This window comes from Protopterus annectens, chromosome 5.part0 (assembly GCF_019279795.1).
Source record: "Protopterus annectens isolate FY-2018-M chromosome 5.part0, PAN1.0, whole genome shotgun sequence".
NCBI classification, from domain to species: Eukaryota; Metazoa; Chordata; order Ceratodontiformes; family Protopteridae; genus Protopterus; species Protopterus annectens.
In genome coordinates, this window is record NC_056735.1 from 821,538,422 (window position 1) to 821,557,716 (window position 19,295).

At 45.5% G+C, this 19,295-nt stretch overlaps 1 protein-coding gene across 1 annotated transcript in view; it reads right to left on the reverse strand.

Moving 5' to 3' along the window:
* TUBGCP3 (tubulin gamma complex associated protein 3) overlaps positions 1-19,295 on the reverse strand; it is a 1,295,126-nt gene that overhangs the window by 45,217 nt on the left and 1,230,614 nt on the right. The gene's annotated exons all lie outside the window — the stretch shown is intronic.

Consider the following 19,295-nt stretch of genomic DNA (forward strand, 5'->3'; position numbering starts at 1 on the left):
TGAGATGAAAGGGAAAGGTCTAAATAGACAGAATTGCCTAGCTTATTGAGAAGGCATCTGCTGCCCAAGCACTTGTGGCTGTTATCCTTGTCCAGTAATTCAGTTGTTTGTTTTCTGCAGCACACCCAATCCCTGGGCAAAATCCAGAAATATACATCTATTCTCCATCTATTCATCAGAGTCTACTGCTGTTCTACTCATCTGATCTGCCAAGGTATTCTCCAGAGCAAGGATGCAAGATACCCTGAGGGTCACAACTGACTATTGGGCCAAGTACCATGCCACGATGGTCAACCAAGAAGTATGAGTGGCTTCCCCCCCACTAGTTGATTTACACCACTGTTTTCTCTGTGACGAAATACAGACTTCCTGAAAGCCATGTGGGAAAGGTTTTACAGATAAATCTATAACCATCAACAATTTGCTATTCAGTTTCCCTGAATGGGCCCCAGTGTAATTCTGAACAGTGGGCCTCGCGCTAAGTCTGAAGTCCTCCATCTCCCTAATGCATTTTGTCAAGAACTGTCTAGGTGTCCAAGTCTACTGATTGAGGTCCACACCTGCTGTAGACATCATGAGAGCTCATTCTTGATAAAATAAATTAGGGAGATGAAGCTCTTCAAATCAGTGGGCATGTCGGCACTTTTTCTCAGGTACCATTTTTTTCTCATGTGAAATCTTGTGAGAGGGACCATCAGGATTAAGGAAATCATTATGTTCTTGGAAAGTAAAATATGAAATGAGAAGCAGCTCCTTCTTTGAGAGAAGGAATGACTTTTGGTTTGCAGTGTCTACAAGGGGTGTAAAAAAAACTGACTTGCTCGGTGTGTACTGGGCAGTTTCAGAGAGAAAGCCATTCCCTGGAAGCAGCCATAGTAAACTGCTCAGCCGTCTGAATCTCTTCTCAGATGCAGCACGAATTAGATGTACAAGTAAAGCAAATGTGGAAACATTTGGTTCTCCTGTCTTATCTAAGCCCCAAGGAGACCAGAGCCTCCCCTTTAGGTCAACTTGCCATTTTCTTCTGAGCTGATCTTTCTTTCCCTTTTGGCTTCTTTCCTCCATCTTGCCACCAGTGGAACAGCATTTTTTTTTTTTTTTTTTTTTGTAGAGAAATTTCTGCTGTAATTGGCAGAGGAGTGAAACAGCTGTTCCACAGACTGTACTGTTTCCACCTTTTCTTCTAGATTATTAAATATCTCTTCAGAAGACAGTCCAAGTAGCAGCTCCTTTTCTAATGTGGTGGTGAAAAGTTGTGTTTTAACATGGTCTGGCAGAGGCTAGGTCCTCAGCCAGGCATAAGAAGGATCAACTAGTTCCTTCTTAGTGAGTAGCGGCAGCTACCACCATAGCCCTTAGCATCCACAGAAACCCCAAGAACTGTTTGTTTGCTTTGTGAATTGCTGCGTGAATTTGGAGGAAGGTGGAGTGGGAGGGGGTCCTGAATCAGGGAGCGATCCATGCCTTCCAGCACCCCACCTGCATGAGGGCAAAAGGGAAGCACCCGGGAGGTGGAAGGAGAGGAGGAGGCCCAAGCGCCTCCAAGATATTCATCCCTCCCAGAAGGGTTAAGGGCTGGCCAATTTCCCCTCTGCTTCAGGATCTCTAGAATGTCTGCAAATGAGACATCTCAGACGCTGGGCGAATGAGGGGAGCCAAGGGATGGTGGACCTGGACACCTCTTCCTCGATTAAGCCCCGACGGAGTCTGGTCTCCCCGACTAATGGGGAATCTCTATTACCTCGGCTCAGCCGAGGGGCTTGAGGAACCGAAACGTGCTCTGAGACTCGCCGGCTCCAGCGTAATGATTTGGGAGGTTTAGAAGGTCTAGGTTAGGTTCAGCTGCAGTTGGGCGAGACCTAGAGAGCTGGAGGGCTTCCTGAGGCAAAGCGGAATCCTCAGGCTTGAGAGTACCTCTCAGAGGGTAATTTTTTTTTCTTTCCTGCAGGACCTGGGACTGAAGCCATGGCAAACAGCACAGGAGTCCTGCGCAATAACACACACACACCCACTAGGGAGGGAAGAAGGCCTGAAGGCGAGAAGGACTTAAAAAAAGTTCTTGTGGGGAAAAACAGAATTTATCTGAGTAAGCCTAGCATCCTAGCATTGTGGGATAAGGGAGCCCGGGCGTGGTGACCAACTCTCGAGATCCAGCAAGAATGGGAGATAGACAACTTAACATCTCCTATTAACTGATGCAGTTGCTGCTACCTTCCATGACGCATCCATTACATAGCCACACTTGATAGAGTACTTGGTAACCTGTGAAGAGCAGTCTCTCATGTCTGGCAACTTACCTCAAAGGACTTTCTCTTTCATCTCCTCAGCCCTGCCATTTAGCTGGGACAAGAGGGGCCCCTGGAACTTTTGCACATGAGTAGCAATTCAGAACCCTGACCAGGATGTCAGAGATGTAGGCCTTTATCCCAAAAGGGCCTAGTATTTTACTGTTCCTGATTCTTGGTTGGAGCCCCAGCTGACATGGTAGACCATTTGCTGGAATAATGGACACTTTAGATGTATCAACAATTGGGTTCTCAAACAGGTACTTAGTTAGCTTCTTGGGAATTCTCTTTCTCTCGGGTGCTTTTTTTTTTTTTTTTTAATTTAAATTGAGGCATGTATGGTTCACTTGGCCGACATCACTGTGGACCAGGACAAGGTACCCAGCCTTTCTGGTTCAAAAAGTACTTGGGGCCCAGCCTTTTTCCCACACTCTTTGCCCCCACTACTTGTTAATTATCAGAGACCTACTGGCCAACTGGTTCATTTGCTCCACATCACCATAGCAAGGGTCAGCTAGGAAGGGGACATCATTTAGATAGCCACTAGGGGTGATTTGAGTTTTTTTGTTTAACTTTATGCTCCTCACAGATGCTCTGCTTGCAGAGTCAAAGGGGGAAGTGCAATAGGATATCTGTACTGGATGGTTCTCACTTCCACAAGGAACACTGCCAGCAAGCAGCCCCACCTTCTCTTCTCAAGCACATGACGTGTTTTCCCCAACATCCACCAGAGAAACCCCACTTCCCCCAAGGACTCATTAAGTCCCCATTACTCTACCCAGCCAGAGCTAGGGTCACTGAAACACCACCATCTGGGTCACAGTTAAGGCGCTATCCCTCTCTGTCACACAGCCAGGGTACTTGGTAGTTTATGGGTGAACCTAGAACAATGAGGGTAGTAAGTGATTTGTGCTGTCCCTAAACAAAACAGACACTGATTTATAAAGGTCTTTTTGTGGGATTTACTTCTTAAAAGTAACGTAACAATTAACTTTAGAAACTGCCATCTATCCTGATGCCTGAAAACTGCTGCTCTACAAACAATCAACAGGATAGTTATCTGTACTCTAGAAGCCAGGCTGAATTCACGGGATTAACTAATGCTTACACTGATTCACAAACCTCTATGACAATAAATAGCTGTGAAGACAGCACAGATTGACAACCCTCTTATAACACTGACCTGCTGACATTGTGATGGGAAGGCATCTGCCCAACCAGGAACAAGGTTGAAAAGCTCTACAAGTCAGACCAATTGCTGGGCCTTCTGTAGCAGAAGTCTTGATGGTTATCACTACTGCAAAAGTGAACAAACAAAATTAACATGCATGGTTGTCTTGACCAAACTGGGAGTATAGGTATGAGTCTTGCCACATCCTTCTTTGCATTTTGCAGTACTTTGGGGATTAAAGACATTGAAAGAAAGGTATAAAGGAGCCTTACCCTGCCAGAAGATGGACAAGACAGTCAGTACTCATACTTTTCTGCAAGAATATCTGGAACAAAATCTCTCTAACTGGTGGTCTCCCTTGAGGCAAAAATCTCTAGCTTTGTACTTCTCTGTCCAGGCAATGTCCTGGAACACCACTGAATCTAGTCTCCATTTGTGACCAGTTGCCACCTTCAATCTGCCATAATATTCAGATCTGAACAGATACAGAGTACCTGATGATTAAGGCCAAGGCAAGAAAACAAGCTGCAGGCAATCAATGCTAACTTCTACATATACAAGTTTAGATACCACATCAAACTAGTGCTGCCAATAATTACATCCAGTTTCCTGGATGCCAAACTGTCTTGAGCATCTCCTTCAGGGTTAGAATTATGGTCATCATTTTCTTTAGGTTGATGTGCCTATTTGTCCAAGGTGGGACTCCAGATGCCTTGCATCTTAAGTGATTTCTGTAGGCCACCCCCAAGCCAGATGTGCGACACCTGCTCTCACTACTGATATGCCCTTTGGGACTATAAATGGTAACTCTTGATTCCTAAGCACCTGTATAGGACCTCCACACAAACTACTTGGGTATGCAGGCATGCATGCATATACATATGTATGAAAATAAGTTTTGTTGAATGGGTTAGTCCCACAAGATTTATGGGCTATTTTCAGGGGAGACCAGAGTAGAATTCTTCTTTGATGCTAGGAACAAAGGTAGTGCTTCCTTCAGCGAGTATTTGGATTGCTCTCACAAGTGTTTTAACTACCTCTGGAAATTTTCCCATTTGTATACTGGCCAGGGGAACTATGATGATGGAGGCTGATATGTACCCCATAGCTCTCAGGGAAACCTATGATGATAGCGTTACCTAGTGGCTAAAGTCAAGGAAGACATGACTCAAATGTTGTCCTTCAGATGAAAAATAAGCAGAGGTCCTATCAGCCTAGTTGATGGCAGTTCAGGTGGATGTGAAAGAGAAGGTGAAGTTACCCGATGCCCTGGCCAAATTTCTCCTAGTGGTATAAATCTCCCCTGAAAAAATGCCACTAGGCTAGTGGGACAAATCCAATTAACAAATAACTAAAAAATAAATAAAATTAAAAAATGCATAGCTATGTCCTGTAGCAAATACATCTTGTTAATTTTGGTGTCCAGCAATGCTCCTATAAATATGTTTGTTTCTCCCAGATGAAAGGTTTGACTTGGTATAGACTGAAGGCTAAATCCCACACTGCAGAGGCAATGGCTGGAGTATTCTACAGCTCTCTAAACTTTCCTAATGTAGACTGTGTGAATAAGACAGTTATCCAAGAGGGTAAATATGGATACCTTGGGTTCTGAGATGTTAAACACTGCATAAACACTCTGGAAGGTATGGGGAGACCAAAGGGCAGGCAAAGGAATTGTAAATGCTCATGCCCTGTGTAGAACCTCAAGAACTGTCTGTTTTTTGCGAAAAAGAAGTTATGTACTCACCATAACGTTCCATCTGAGTAGGTACTTCATTTGTCTGCAACCTGTAGGTATCGGATTAGATCTCGGATCCAAGCCGGCAGCTTTACAAGCTACAAGATCCAAGCTCCTAGCTCCTCCCCCTACCCATAATCCCCTGCCACTAACTGTATTACCTCAGATAGATTTTGCCCAATCTAAGTCATAACCACGACAGAGGTATACTGAAGACCTAACCTCAAGACAGCAACATTTCAGGTGACCAGTAGAAAACCAGAGAAAAAGGTTAGGGGGATGGCAGGGAGGGATGGTTGCAGACAAATGAAGTACCTACTCAGATGGAACGTTATGGTGAGTACATAACTTCTTTATCTGAAGTAGTTACTTCATTTGCTCTGCAACCTGTGGGACAGAGTCCCCAGCTACCTAGACAATAAACCTGGGTGGCCTTATGGAAGGATATTCCGAAGCACCGCGGAGCCAAAAAAAGCCCTACTTCTCAATGTCATATCTAGTTTATAATGAGAAATGAACATATGAGAAGAGGACCAGGTAGTTGCTGAACATATGTCGTCCAAGGGAACCCTGGACCAGAAAGCTGCTGAGGTGGCGATAGACCGGGAAGAATAAGTGTGTATTCCTATAGGAGCTGGTTTGCCCGAAGATACATACCCTTGAACTATACATTGACAAATCCAATTTGCTAGGGTCACTTTAGAAATGGCCCTTCCCCTGGCTGATTTTGCAAAGGACACAAACAACTGATCAGACTTGCGGAAATCCTTAGTTCTGTGCAAGTAAAAACGTAGTTGCCTGTGTACGTCCAGTTTGTGCAATATGTACTCCTCCTTATTCTGAAAATTTGGAAAGAACAGGGGCAAATTGATTGATTGACTGATATTAGATTCCGAAGCCACCTTAGGTAAGAAAGATGGGTTAGTCCTGAGAGACACTCTATCCCTGTGAAAAATGAGATAAGGGGGTTTCATACACAGTGCCTGGAGTTCCGAAACCCTCTTGGCAGAAGTAATAGCAACCAAAAAAGCCGTTTTCCAGGACAAGAATTTTAAAGGAATCGAGGCTGCAGGCTCAAAGGGTGGACTCGTCAGGGCTTGCAAGACTAGTGTCAAATCCCATGGGGGCACCACCGTTTTCACAGGAGGCTTCAAGAGAAAGATGCCTCGCACGAAAGTTTTGCATAACTTTGTGGATGCCAATGACCCTAATCCATCTCCCACATGAAAATGGGAAATGGCTGCTAACTGCACCTTAACCGTAGAAGCACTTGCACCCTGCCGAAAAATCAGCGTCAGGAAGTCCAAGATTGTCGGAATAGGAACTGTAAAAGGATCCAGGCCCTTGTCTGTTGCCCAGATGGAGAAACGTTTCCACTTGCTATTATATATTTTTCTGGTAGCCAGCTTATGAGTTGCTACCAGAATGGCCTTCACTGGTGATGAGATACCGGGAGTCCTTGCCATCAGTGGAACTGGATCAACCAAGCTGCAAGCTTGAGGTTTACCAGGTTCGGGGTTTGACATCCTGCGGGATGTGAAATCAGGTCTGGAATGGGTTCCAGTATCCAAGGGGGAGTTAAACTGTCAGACCGTAGGTACGGGAACCAGATCTGGCGAGGCCAGAATGGGGATATGAGGATAACTTTGCTCCCCAACCGAGAGGCTTTCTGTATGAACTTGGTCATAAGTGGAAGGGGAGGGTAAGCATAAAGAAGACCGGGAGGCCAAGCATGAACTAGAGCATCTCTGGGAGTCTCCCCCTTGGGGGGAAGTATTGCGAAGTACTCGCTGCATTTTGTGTTTAATGGAGAAGAAAAAAGATCTCAGCGAGGCCAACCCCACTTGCGGAAGATATGCTTCGCAACTGATGGATTGAGAGACCACTCGTACGGAGTGAGAATTATCCGACTCAATTTATCCGCTAATATGTTGGACCGTCCCGGAATGTGCATTGCTACTAGAAAGCGGTTGGTGGATATCGCCCATTCCCACACTCTCATAGCTTCTTGACAAAGGGGAGAAGACCTGGTTCCTCCCTGTTTGTTTATGTACCAGACTACCGACATATTGTCTGTCTGGATTGCAATAGTCCCCAGAGGTAGAAGGTCATGGAGAGCTTGCAACGCTAGAAGCACCGCCCTCATCTCTAGGACATTGATATGCAGAGTGGTCTCTAGGGAAGTCCACATGCCTTGGACGGTTCTGCCCGAACAATGCCCACCCCACCCGAGGCGAGAAGCATCCGTGGTCAACGTGGCTTGGGGCGGGGGAATCACAAAGAGTCTACCTTGCCTCAGCTCTCGAGAGTGAAGCCACCAAAGAAGGGAGTCTCTGCAAACTCTGCTCAGTGGGATCGGAGAGCTTAACGGGTGGAGTAATAGCGACCACTGAACCTGGAGGGTCCATTGTAAAATCCGCATTCGCAGGCGTGCATAAAGGGATAGACCGATTGCCGCTACCATAGACCCTAGTGCCCTCAGGACTAACTCCGCCGCAGGAGCCTGGCTCTGAAAAAGAGTAAGCACCTGAAGCGACAAGCTGCTCAGCCTGTCCGACGTCAGAAAGGCTCGAGAAGTACGGGTATCCAATCTGGCCCCTATGAACTCTAATACTTGTACGGGGCGAAGGAAGGATTTTTGAAGATTCACTGAGATGCCTAGACTCTGGGCAAGAGTCAGAGCGTAATCTCTTGCAACGCAGACTTGATGCCTGTTGGCGGCGGTAAGGAGCCAGTCGTCTAGGTACGGGAAAACCTGAATGCCCTGAAGTCTCAGGTGGGCTGCAAACACTGCCATGACCTTGGTGAACACCCTGGGGGCTGAGGTGAGGCCAAATGGAAGAACCCTGAACTGATAATGACTGGCTCCAAGCCGGAAGCGGAGAAACCTTCTGGATCGTCTGTCCATCAATATGTGGTAGTACGTATCCTTGAGGTCTATAGAGCACATCCAGTCGTTCTCCTGCAGCAAGGGGAGAATTGATTGAAGTGTGACCATCCGGAATTTTTCCTTGGGGATGAACAGGTTCAGAGCGGACAAGTCTAGGATGGGTCTTCGGTCCCCCGTCATCTTTGGCAGTAAAAAGAACCTGGAGTAATAACCCAATCTGGACTGATCTGGGGGGACGGGCTGGATGGCTCTTTTTCTTAGCAACTTCGAAACCTCCGAAGCCGCTGCCTCCCTCTGATCGGGTGGAACATCGGGGAGGCGTCTGCTTGTAGGGGGGAGGCCTAGGAAGGGAATGGAGTAAGTCTGGATATGATACGGAGCAGTCGGGTAAGCCCTCAGGGCTGCTGCACGGGTCTGTCTGAGAAAGGCTCTCTAGACCCGAAATGACGCGGCCCCCCTCTGCCTCTGGGCCGGCGTCCACCTTCTCCTCCTCTGCCTCTGGAGGATGAGGGGTCCGAAGCTGGGTGGGATTGCTGAGACTTGCGGAACCACAACTTCTTTTGTCCCCTCTGATTCCTTGAGAAGGATCGTTGGGGATTAGAGAAGCGGACCCCGACGGCAGACAGCGTCTTCCCGTCCTTCTCGCTTTGGACCAGCGTTTCGCAAATGGTCTTGCCAAAAAGCGAAGACCCGTCAAAGGGTGCATTCGCGAAGGACGCCTTGAAGGGTTCCGCGAAATCGCAAAGGCGGAGCCAGGCGTGACGCCGCAAGACGACACTGGCTCCGCTGGCCCTCGCGGCTCCCTCTGTTGCATGAGAGAGTAGCCGCATGGACGTGTTAGAGATGGATTTTAGAGTGGCCATACGAGTCGAAAACACCTGCTTGTCCTCGACCGACATGGACTCCGGGGGGGCTGCAGCGTATTCCTTAATCAAGTCTCGCTGTAACCTAATGGTATGTGCCATATAACTCAACGCCCATACTGAGAAGGTCGCTGAAGCAAACATCTGCTTCCCAATGCGGTCCAGCGCTCGAGATTCCTTATCCGGCGGGTGTACCGAAGAACTCTCTTGGGCGAGTTCTCTCTTCGTGGCAGCCGCCACCAACATGGCATCGACCGGAGACCCCTTGGCCCACGACTGTCTATCTGATGGGGGGCTAAGGACTTTGTCGGACCGTCTCGGGATTGGCTCCACGGTGTCGTGCTCCTTCCACGCCCTGGTAGTAATAAGGTCTACCAGGGGGTCAGCCGGAGGAGACACCTAGGAGGTAGACGGGCCTGCCTTAAATGCCTCCAGGAAGACGGATTCGTCCGTGGAAGGTTTTTGGGCAGACAACCCCCCTCTAATACGCAACATCTCCATGATGTCACCGAAGGAGACATCCTCGGGGGGTGACCTTGGGGAACCTTCCCTTTCATCCAAATCCGTGTCTGTGGTGACGGACTCAGGGGAGTCCAGGTGCCTCCTTTTACACCTCCGTTTACGAGGGACCTCCTTGGTGGGACTATCCGAGGAGGGCTCGTCAACGGCTTCCTGTTCCTCCACGGGAACGGGCTGGAGGGCTTGGGCAGGCTGTCCCAATGGACAGGATGATGGAGGATAGACCCATATGCAGCGTGGGTGCGGGGAGATCCGAAGCCCGGACCGGGGACCTGGAGGATCTCGACAGCACCCTCTCCACTACCTCAAAAGCCGAAGGAGAACGACTCTCCCCAGGCTCCAAGAGCAATCTCCTCAGCTCAAAGGTAGGGACCGGAGTCGGAGCCGATACGGTCGGATCCGCGAGAGAACTGTGCTCCGACCTCAGCGTCGCCGAAGACACATCAACTCCCCAGGATCCGACGCTCGGCCCCGAGAACTCGGATCCGAAACACTTGAGGGCATGGTCGGCGTCTAAGAGACCGGAGCTATCGGCGCCGACTAAACCCCGGCTCCGAAAGGGCCCGGATCCGATGACTCCAAAACCCGAAAACGGGTTGGAGAAGGAGTAATCGGAGCAAAGACAGAGGCCGCACTCCCCCCCCTGAGGGGGGGGGGGGGAGGCAAGAGAACCCCCATCTGCATTTGGGTCTGCAGGAATCATCGCATCATTCGATCCATATTGGCATTGGTGAGGCTCCTGGTCGACCTAGATGAAGTCGTCGAGGCAGGCCGGGAGGGTCGCCTCAACGACCTCGAGGGAGACCGGTACTCCTCCTCCGGCGAAAAATGAGGTGAACGGAGCCGAGAGGGGGAGGATCTGGAAACCCCCGAGGGAGAGCTAGCTAACTTAGATGGCGGGGCTGAGGGTTGAGTCTCAACCCGCCTTTTATGAGACCTATGTCTCTCCTTATCTTTGTGCCTCTTCTCTATAGAGGAAGAGGCACCAGAGTCCCCCGAACTCAAGCCCAAAGTGGGAGGTTGAGTCCCCGGTTGAGCGGGGGGAACAGAAGGCACTGGGGCTGTGGAGACAGCCTGAGCCTTGGCGGGAGAGGAAGAAGCAGCCGAATCCTGGGGAAGCAAGCCCGCCAGGATTAGCTTATTCTTCCTGCCTCTAAGTGCCCGGGGGTTAAAGGCTGCACAGATTTGTCAGTCTGTTGATAAATGATCCACCCCCAGGCATAAAACGCACTGAGTGTGGCCATCAGCAGGGGAAAGCTTATGGCCACACTCAGTACATTTTGAAAAAATGGCCTTGGGCCCTTCAGCCATTCTCTACCACAACGCACGCACACCCAAACACTAAGTGGGGACACAGAAAAACTAACACTACACAAAAAAAAGGGAAAACTATCTGACAAACTATACTGACTATAGGTCTCTGAACACACACACACACAATCAACACTAGAAAAAGCTTTTTTTTTTTTTGAGAAAAAAAAAGGAACAATCTCACCAGTCAGCTAAGGAGCTCTTCAAAAAGTAGCTGTCTACAGCCGTGGCAAAAACGATCTGAGGTAATACAGTTAGTGGCAGGGGATTATGGGTAGGGGGAGGAGCTAGGAGCTCGGATCTTGTAGCTTGTAAAGCTGCCGGCTCGGATCCGATACCCACAGGTTGCAGAGCAAATGAAGTAACTACTTCAGATCAGCAGTTTGCAGGTATACAGCATTAAAATTTAAAATAATGAGAGCTTGTAGCACACACAGTGTTTTCAATTCTTGAAGGGGTCAACATTCTGAACATGGTTAATTGCAGGAATTTGCTTGGCCTAGAAAGATCCAGAATAGATCTCCATTGAGCAATCTTATTTGGGACCACAGAAAGCCTGGAATAAAAAACATTCCCAAGTACCTGCAAGGGGACACTATGGCAGCAGAAAGACTAGCTTCACTACATCTTCCAGTTCTGAAAAGATGAGAGGTATTTCCACAAATGAAAGAACATTTTTAAACTGTAACTTGTAAGTTTGGGGATATAATCTCACTTATCTATTTGCCTGTTATTTTTGAAAAACAGACTTTATGAAGTGGGACAGCCTCCCAGTCAAATACTGGGGAGGTGAGGAGGCACATGGGCAACCATCTCTGTCTAGATGTCCAGTTCTGCACTTGATTCCACTTTCTCCCAAGGTCTATTTCTTTCCAAAAGCCCCTCTTTGTTCAGAATGATCTACCTTGAAATGATCTATTAGACTGCTTAATATTATTGTTTTGACTAAACCTAGGGATGAGAAGGAAAACTCTGCTTGGTAGTTTCCATGGTTTTCTCTTCTCTTCCATTTTTTATGGACTTTCTGTGAAGGGGTACCAAACAGAAAATTCTTGCCCGGGAGGAGCGCCACAAGTAAATGCTCATTAACATCATCTGGTGCACCCTATATCCTGAATCAGACATGTCTTTTTATAACTGTGCCTGGAGCTTAGATCCTATTATATGCATCAAATGTGTCATGACCAGCTTTTATGTCATGCTTCCTTATTTTAAAGGCTGTTTAGGTAAGCCATGAGATATTTCTGAGGCTAAAACCTCTATCGGTTTGAGGATTTTCCCTTTATACATTATTATGCAAGTTTGTCAATTTATTGCTCTAAAGGCCTTCTGAATTATATACAAGTCTGTCAAAAATTATCCAAACTTTCCTTTTATTGTTTGGGAACATAATGAGTTCTGCAGCCAACTCTGATTCCCTGTCAGCTTTCATATATTCTTCTACAAATACTTACAGGATTCCTTGACCCTGTAGAATTTGCCTTATTTCTTAGGCTGTAGGATGCCAGTCATTTCCTAAGTATGCAGACTCAAAAGACTCCTCAAAAACTTGGGAAACTTGAAGCACTGCAGAAAACCTAAGCTCTTCAGCCCTAAGGAGATCCAATTATCGTTCATGAGACAGTCAAACATCTCTGGAGTTTCACTTAAAGTGCTCTCTCATCAGCTTTGCAGTATATAAAGAAGAGACAACTTCTAGGATGAAGCCCACCTATACCATCACCTTGTCATACGCATCACAGCAAAGGAGTATACCATGCCTTCCACATCCACATCAGGTATAGTGAAGGCATGAGAAGGAGTGTTCCATTTTTAAGAAGGAATAGTTACAGCTATTGAAAACTGGACCATTTGTTGACTTATTTGTGTCAAACCAACGCATACTTTTCGGCAAACCTGTAGTAACCACAGGGTAGCAGAGACTAGAGGCAAAGGTGGGCAGGGTGAGCTTTCAGCCTTTATTCATTGACCCTCTAAAGAAAAAGAAGTGCTATTCATCCTGTAGAGAAGTAAAATCATTTAAGGTAATGGAAGCTGGGCCCTCAAGAATACCCAGCAAAAATGTATGGGATGTCCTGAGAGAGAACCTACCCTCCTGATGACATGGTATAAACTAGTGAATGACTGTTCTCTGCCCCAGGCACCTGGTAAATTAATTCCAGCCTGGAAAGTCTTGCTCACTTTTTTCACAAACTCGGTCAGTGGCATGAGCTAATGTCTGAAAAGATCAGGACTCGAAGGAACAGAGCGAATATAGGCCACAGTACTGGAGGCAGGCAAAGTCAGTGCTTATACTGGACTGACAGTAAGACTTTACACTGTCTTCTAGGAGAATCTTCAGCAATTAATCTCTTTGGCAATTTCTCTTTTCTAGGTATGCTTGCTTTGTAACAACAGTAGACAGATTACCCGCCAAACTTTCACACCATCCTTTGTGACAACACTAATCTTTTATTTTTTTTTTCGCTGATGGAAGGCCCTCAATTTTTTAGGTCATCCAAAAGAGTATATTTTTGAATGTAGCACACACAGTGTTCACAAGACGAGATGATATACTTCTTCCCCAATCAAAAGAAGACATACATAACACTCTTTTTGTGGAATTCATCTTCCACAAATGCATTCACTATTATTTTTTTCTGGGGATGTCATGGGACTCAAGAATTTGTTGTACCAGCAGTCCAAATACAAATATTCGCTATACAGTTTAATATCAATGCAAAAGACAAAAGGGTTCTGACTGGGTACTTAACACTTTGCAGGTCCCCTGGAAGGGCCAACAAACAACTCACTTGCACTAAATGCTTTCTCAGACAAAAAGAAAACAAGGGAAAATGATGAACTCAGATCTCCTTTTTAAACACACGTTATTCAACAGGCTGAGGGATGGTGTAAGTGGAGTATACAGCTGTCTTGCTAATAACCTGGCAACAGTGATTCACATGTCATTGTTATACACAGAACTAGATAGCCCAGTCTAAATAAACAGTGAGGCTAGACCACAGCCTGAATGTCTCTGTGTTATTATTCATCCTGACATTGCAAAGGCAGGGATGTCTGAAAGCTTTTTAAGCCAGTCTAGAAAAGCTGTCAGCTATCTGCTGCCAATTCACACGGACAAAGAATTACACTGCAGTACAAACTCCTACAATGAAAATCTGTTGCTACAAATTGAAATTATATGATACACAGAGGTTTGAGATGGAATGCAGTACCTAGCCTTCCTGCTGTATCAGTAAGAACGTGAGTAGAAGCATGACCCTCGGTAACCAGTAATCATGCTTATTAACACAGGATTTAATGGTAGTCTTTGGCAAGAAATTAAGAGTCACACCGATCAACTATCCAGATTTTTGCAGAATGTCCATATTTTTCCCTCATTTTTTGCTCTGTTCCTTATAAAATTTGTTTTTTTTTCTGATAAATCACTGAAGACTGAAGTGAGGCTAAGCTTCTGGTGTCATTCAAAGGAGATCCAGTGTCGGTCAGCCTGGGACGACATGCTCGACAGGCCTCGTTGCTTCGCAAGAGATGGCTTGTACCTGTCACCCCTAGGCTTTCGAATACTGGCCAAGACTCTTGCTGCCCCCATAGTGCCTTTTTTAGGCAAGGCTTAAAAGTCAAATCCACCTCCGTAAACAGCACAAATAAAAAAATGAGGGTTATGCTATTCAATGCCAGGAGTTTAAATCTCAAAATGCACGCGCTCTTAGCACTCCTCAGTATGGAGAACGTCGACATCTGTACAGTAACTGAAACCTGGTTCAAGGCTCTACAGAGCACCCCAGCATTACCGGGCTACAACTCATACCACACATTTCGGCCACAGAACATGGACCGAAACACAAAAGGAGGGGGTGTATCCATATTCATCAAGGATACCTACACCTCCAAGTTAGTGGCGCAGCATGATACCTCCAAGATCATCCATGTGCAACTAATATCAGGCAAATCTGCAATGCAAATTGTGGTCTGCTGCAGATCATCCTCCATGACCCAGGACCACCACTCCGCCTTTCTGGAGACACTGGAAAACATGAAGGTCCTACCGAACACCCTGATATTGGGCAATTTCAATTACCCTACCGTTAACTGGGAAAACTACTCAAGTACAAACTCCCAGGTCCAGCGCTTCCTGGAATTTATCAACTTAAATGCCCTGGATCAGCTGGTAAACTCCCCTACCAGAGGTGAAAACATATTGGACCTGGTCATCACCAACATCGGCGACAGGTGTTCCACACCAGAGGTCAACCCGTCACTGGTTAGATCAGACCATAAACTAATCACTCTGGATGTCCACATCACACCACCACCTCCAACCAAAGAAACCACAGTAAAAAACTTTTCTATAGCAAACTTCACCTTACTTAATACAGAGGAGGTAAGTTTCACAGCCCCCACGCTAAAAGATAACAGTGTCCAAGATGCAGGAACCTTTACAAATGCACTCTATGAGCACCTACAAGGATGCATGGATCGTGCCATCCCTAGCAAAACCAAGACTCACTCCCCTAAGAGAAGGAAATCAAGTCTGGTGGACCCCTGCCATAAACAGGCTATACAATAGAAGGAGGAAACTAGTTCAGAAAAAAAGCAAATCCCAAGAAGGAAAGACATCCCTGATCAGTATCAGTAAGAAACTAAGGTCCCGCATAAAATCCTCCAAGGCTAACTTCGAAAGAAAAATAGCCAAGGATTCGAAAGATAACCACAAAGCCTTCTTTAGCTATGTCAAGAATCTAAGTGGCAACTTGCAGATATGCTCTGAGCTAGTGCAAAATAGCACAAAATATACTGAACCCACTGATATTGCCAACATCCTGGCAGATAGATTCAGTGCAAACTTCACCCCCCCTCTCACCCCAAAACGGCCCACAACAATACCGGAAAAGTGTAGTGTCCCGGAAATCACAGAGGCACAGGTGAAAACAGCCCTTTCAAAAGCCAAAAGCACAGCGTCAATGGGGCCAGATGGTGTCCCACGCTGTGTCTTGCACGAACTACAGAATGAACTAACCCACCACCTAAACACACTGTTCAACCTCAGCCTCTCCACAGGCTACGTGCCCATAGAATGGCGCACAGCAATGGTTATTCCACTCCATAAAGGAGGGGCCACAACTGACCCTGGTAACTATAGCCCCATAAGCCTGACTAGCCTGGTCTGCAAGGCTATGGAGCGTATCATCATGGAACTCATTAACAAAGTCATTGGGAACCTCCAAACACTTGACCCGACCCAGTTCGGCTTTGTTAAGGGCAGATCATGCCTACTAAACCTGGTTGACTTCTTTGAGACAGTCACCAAGGCCATAGATGAGGGGAAGGTAGTTCATACAGCCTACCTTGACCTCACCAAGGCTTTTGACACCATTCCCCACTCGGGAATTATAGAAAAACTCACCAGCCTGAACATAAACCCCTACGTCACGAGATGGGTTGCCAACTGGCTTACAGAAGAACTCACACGGTAAGAATAGCGGGCTCCACGTCCGACTCTAAACCAGTGACAATTGGTGTCCCACAAGGCTCGGTCCTGGGACCCCTACTGTTCGGCATATACTTCTCAGAAGTACAGGCAAACACAGGAGGACTATGGCTAACCAAGTTTGCCGATGACTGCAAACTGGGAGCCATAATTGACTCTCCAGCTAACACAGACATTCTCCAAAAGGGCCTTACAGAGACGGACACCTGGTGTCAAAGTCATGGTCTCAAGCTAAGTGCCAAAAAATGCATAGTCATCCCGTTTGGGAAAAACAAAACCACATAGGTGGCAGCCCCCTTAATACAGAAGAGGTAATAAGAGATCTGGGGACCCAGGTAGATAGTAATCTCTCCTTTGACAATCATATTGCCAAAGTAGTTAGGAAATCCTTCTACGTAGCCCATCTAATTACTAAAGGGTTCGCATCTAGAAATAAAGAGGTTATAGTGCCCCTCTACTTGTTACTCATCAGACCCATCATAGAGTACAATGCCCATTTGGGATGTACCTCACAAGACACTTCCAACAGCTGGAAAGACCACAAAAGTACCTCACCAAGAGGATTACTGGCCTCAAACATATGTCCTATGCAGCCCGATTGGAAAAACTCCAGTTGTACTCAGTGGCATATCGCTTACTCAGAGGTGATCTCTGCCTGACTTACAAAGCCATGTCCAACTCAGAATTGATGGACATGCTCCACCTAAAGAAATCCAAGTCACTGCAAGCCACTCGCTCTAGGGAGCTAAACCTCACCACAACAATAAATAGAACATGCTGGAGGGATAGATTCCTGTCACAGAGACTCCCCATGCTTTGGAACAAAATTCCTAACTACATTAAGCAGAGCCCCTCACTAACACTCTTCAAGAAAAACCTTGACGAGTGGATGCGTAACAGAAAATACACCCCTGGGATCACTTCATTGGCTCTTCTTGACAGAGGCTCAGTTAATTAATCAATGGGGCGGCGAAAGCTGACACACTCTGGCTAGGCTTATAAATGCTCTTGGGCAGATAGCCTAGTACCTACCTATGAACCCTACATTTGTGTTTTACAGTTAATATCCTTCAGAAAATGAAGACTAACACATATCCTGTTATTTTAGCAACTTTCTATGTTTATAAGAGCAACATTTAAAATCTGTCCCTATTTTTGGGTCTTTGTCCCCGCATTATTTTATGCTTCGTCCAGATTTTTGTACTACGAGGTTGAGATATATGATTAGAATGGTTTTGTCTTGTTTTGCTTTGCTTTAAGTATTATCTTCTGAATTAGAAAAAAATGGAGAATAGGTTCACATTAAGTAAATAATCATGGTTGAATTTGTTTCTGGAAAGTAGCCAAACCCTGTAAATGTCTTTCATCAACTCCTCTCTGACCAGATAAAAAACACTGCATCACTGGAGTATTTGTAAGTCTACACCTAAAATCCTCATTGTAAGACTGATGTAAGCCAAGCGAGTCTCCTCAAAACTACCTCTGACTGAGGAAGCATCTATGTGGCATCACATACACATTTCAGAGAATAAACTTAATTCTGTCCACTGTAGCACATGATATTTCTTTTCTACTATTGAGGGTATTACTCTTTGGAACAGTGCACAAACCCTCCTAAATTTACTCCAAAATTGGAATTTTGATACTAAACAATATGGGCTAAATAAACTTCCCTAACAAGTTAAGTACTAGATACTTGTTGCCAGATTTATCTAGAATAATTAACAAAAGGTAAAAGATTCAAGATGGAAATGTTACCACACTAGGTAGATACTGACAAACAGAAACTGTCAGGATGCACAATTTAAATTGTATAAAGCCTGGTTATCTAAAAGAGATTTGTATAGCCTATCAGCCTTTATGTAAGATGGAATTTGTGAATCCCAAAGGGCTAAATGAAATCACCACCAAGAAGTATCTTCTTTAGGGGAATCTGAAGACTCATCAGCAGCATCTTGAGAATGAGGAAAAACCAACCTGCAACATAGAAAATTCTTCACCTTCACTGGCTGAGACAGGGGAAAAGACACAAACAATTACAGATGATTTCTGAATTACATCTACAGACTTATGTTGATCTTATGAAAATCTTGACATACATCCCTGTTTCCAGTATTATAATAAAGTATTCTCTTGAAAAGATTGGGTAATAAGACAGGATACTTCAGAAAAGAGCTGAACCAGATGTGGTTCTGATGAGCCTTGCCTGATCAAGCACTGCTGAAGTTCAAAGTTCATCCACTAATGTCATATCTTGATCTGATATGATCTAAAGGGATAACAGTGTAGGCTTTGATAAAGGTGCAGTTATGCACATTTTGCAGGATCAAGGCCAAAAGGACAATTTTGGTACTTTAGATAATGACTTCATGCTTCGTTTTACCCTTTTTATAAGTGAAGTCAGAAATGGTATATTAAAATTTTTAAACATTTTTGCAGCTTTCTTCAATATGGTAATTAACCTCTGTTTAATCTAATTACCAAATCTTTTTCATCCTGTTTCTTGCCAAACTCCCTATTATCTATTTCAGAGCTAAAATAATGATAAAAATAGTTACTTGTAAATAAATGGACAACTTAACACAATCATAATGCAACAATTGTGATCGAAGGTCTTTGAAGAATTTAGTAAACAGCTGAGAATCATAAGCCATTATGTACACAATTTTATTCCATTGCTGATGAGGGATGTGAAGGACAAAGGGTGATGAGAATAAATGAAGGCTAGGAACACAATGACAGTGGTGGCCCTAGGGAAAAACAGCTGGAAAAAAACATGACTCTGTTGACCAATATGTGGGTGTACCAACGTTCACATAAAAAAACAGAAAAGGTCAATAAGGCACTGCGCATGTTCTGAGACATAACCTCAGAGTATGCAACTTTAAAACTTTTTTTGGGAGGGTTCAGTCCCCTGCACCCCCAACTTGCTGATAATTATAAATTCCAAATCTGAGACCACACAATACTGGAGAAAGGGCATATTCCCCAATCCTGGTTCTGTAATCTTACACAACCGTTGATCAG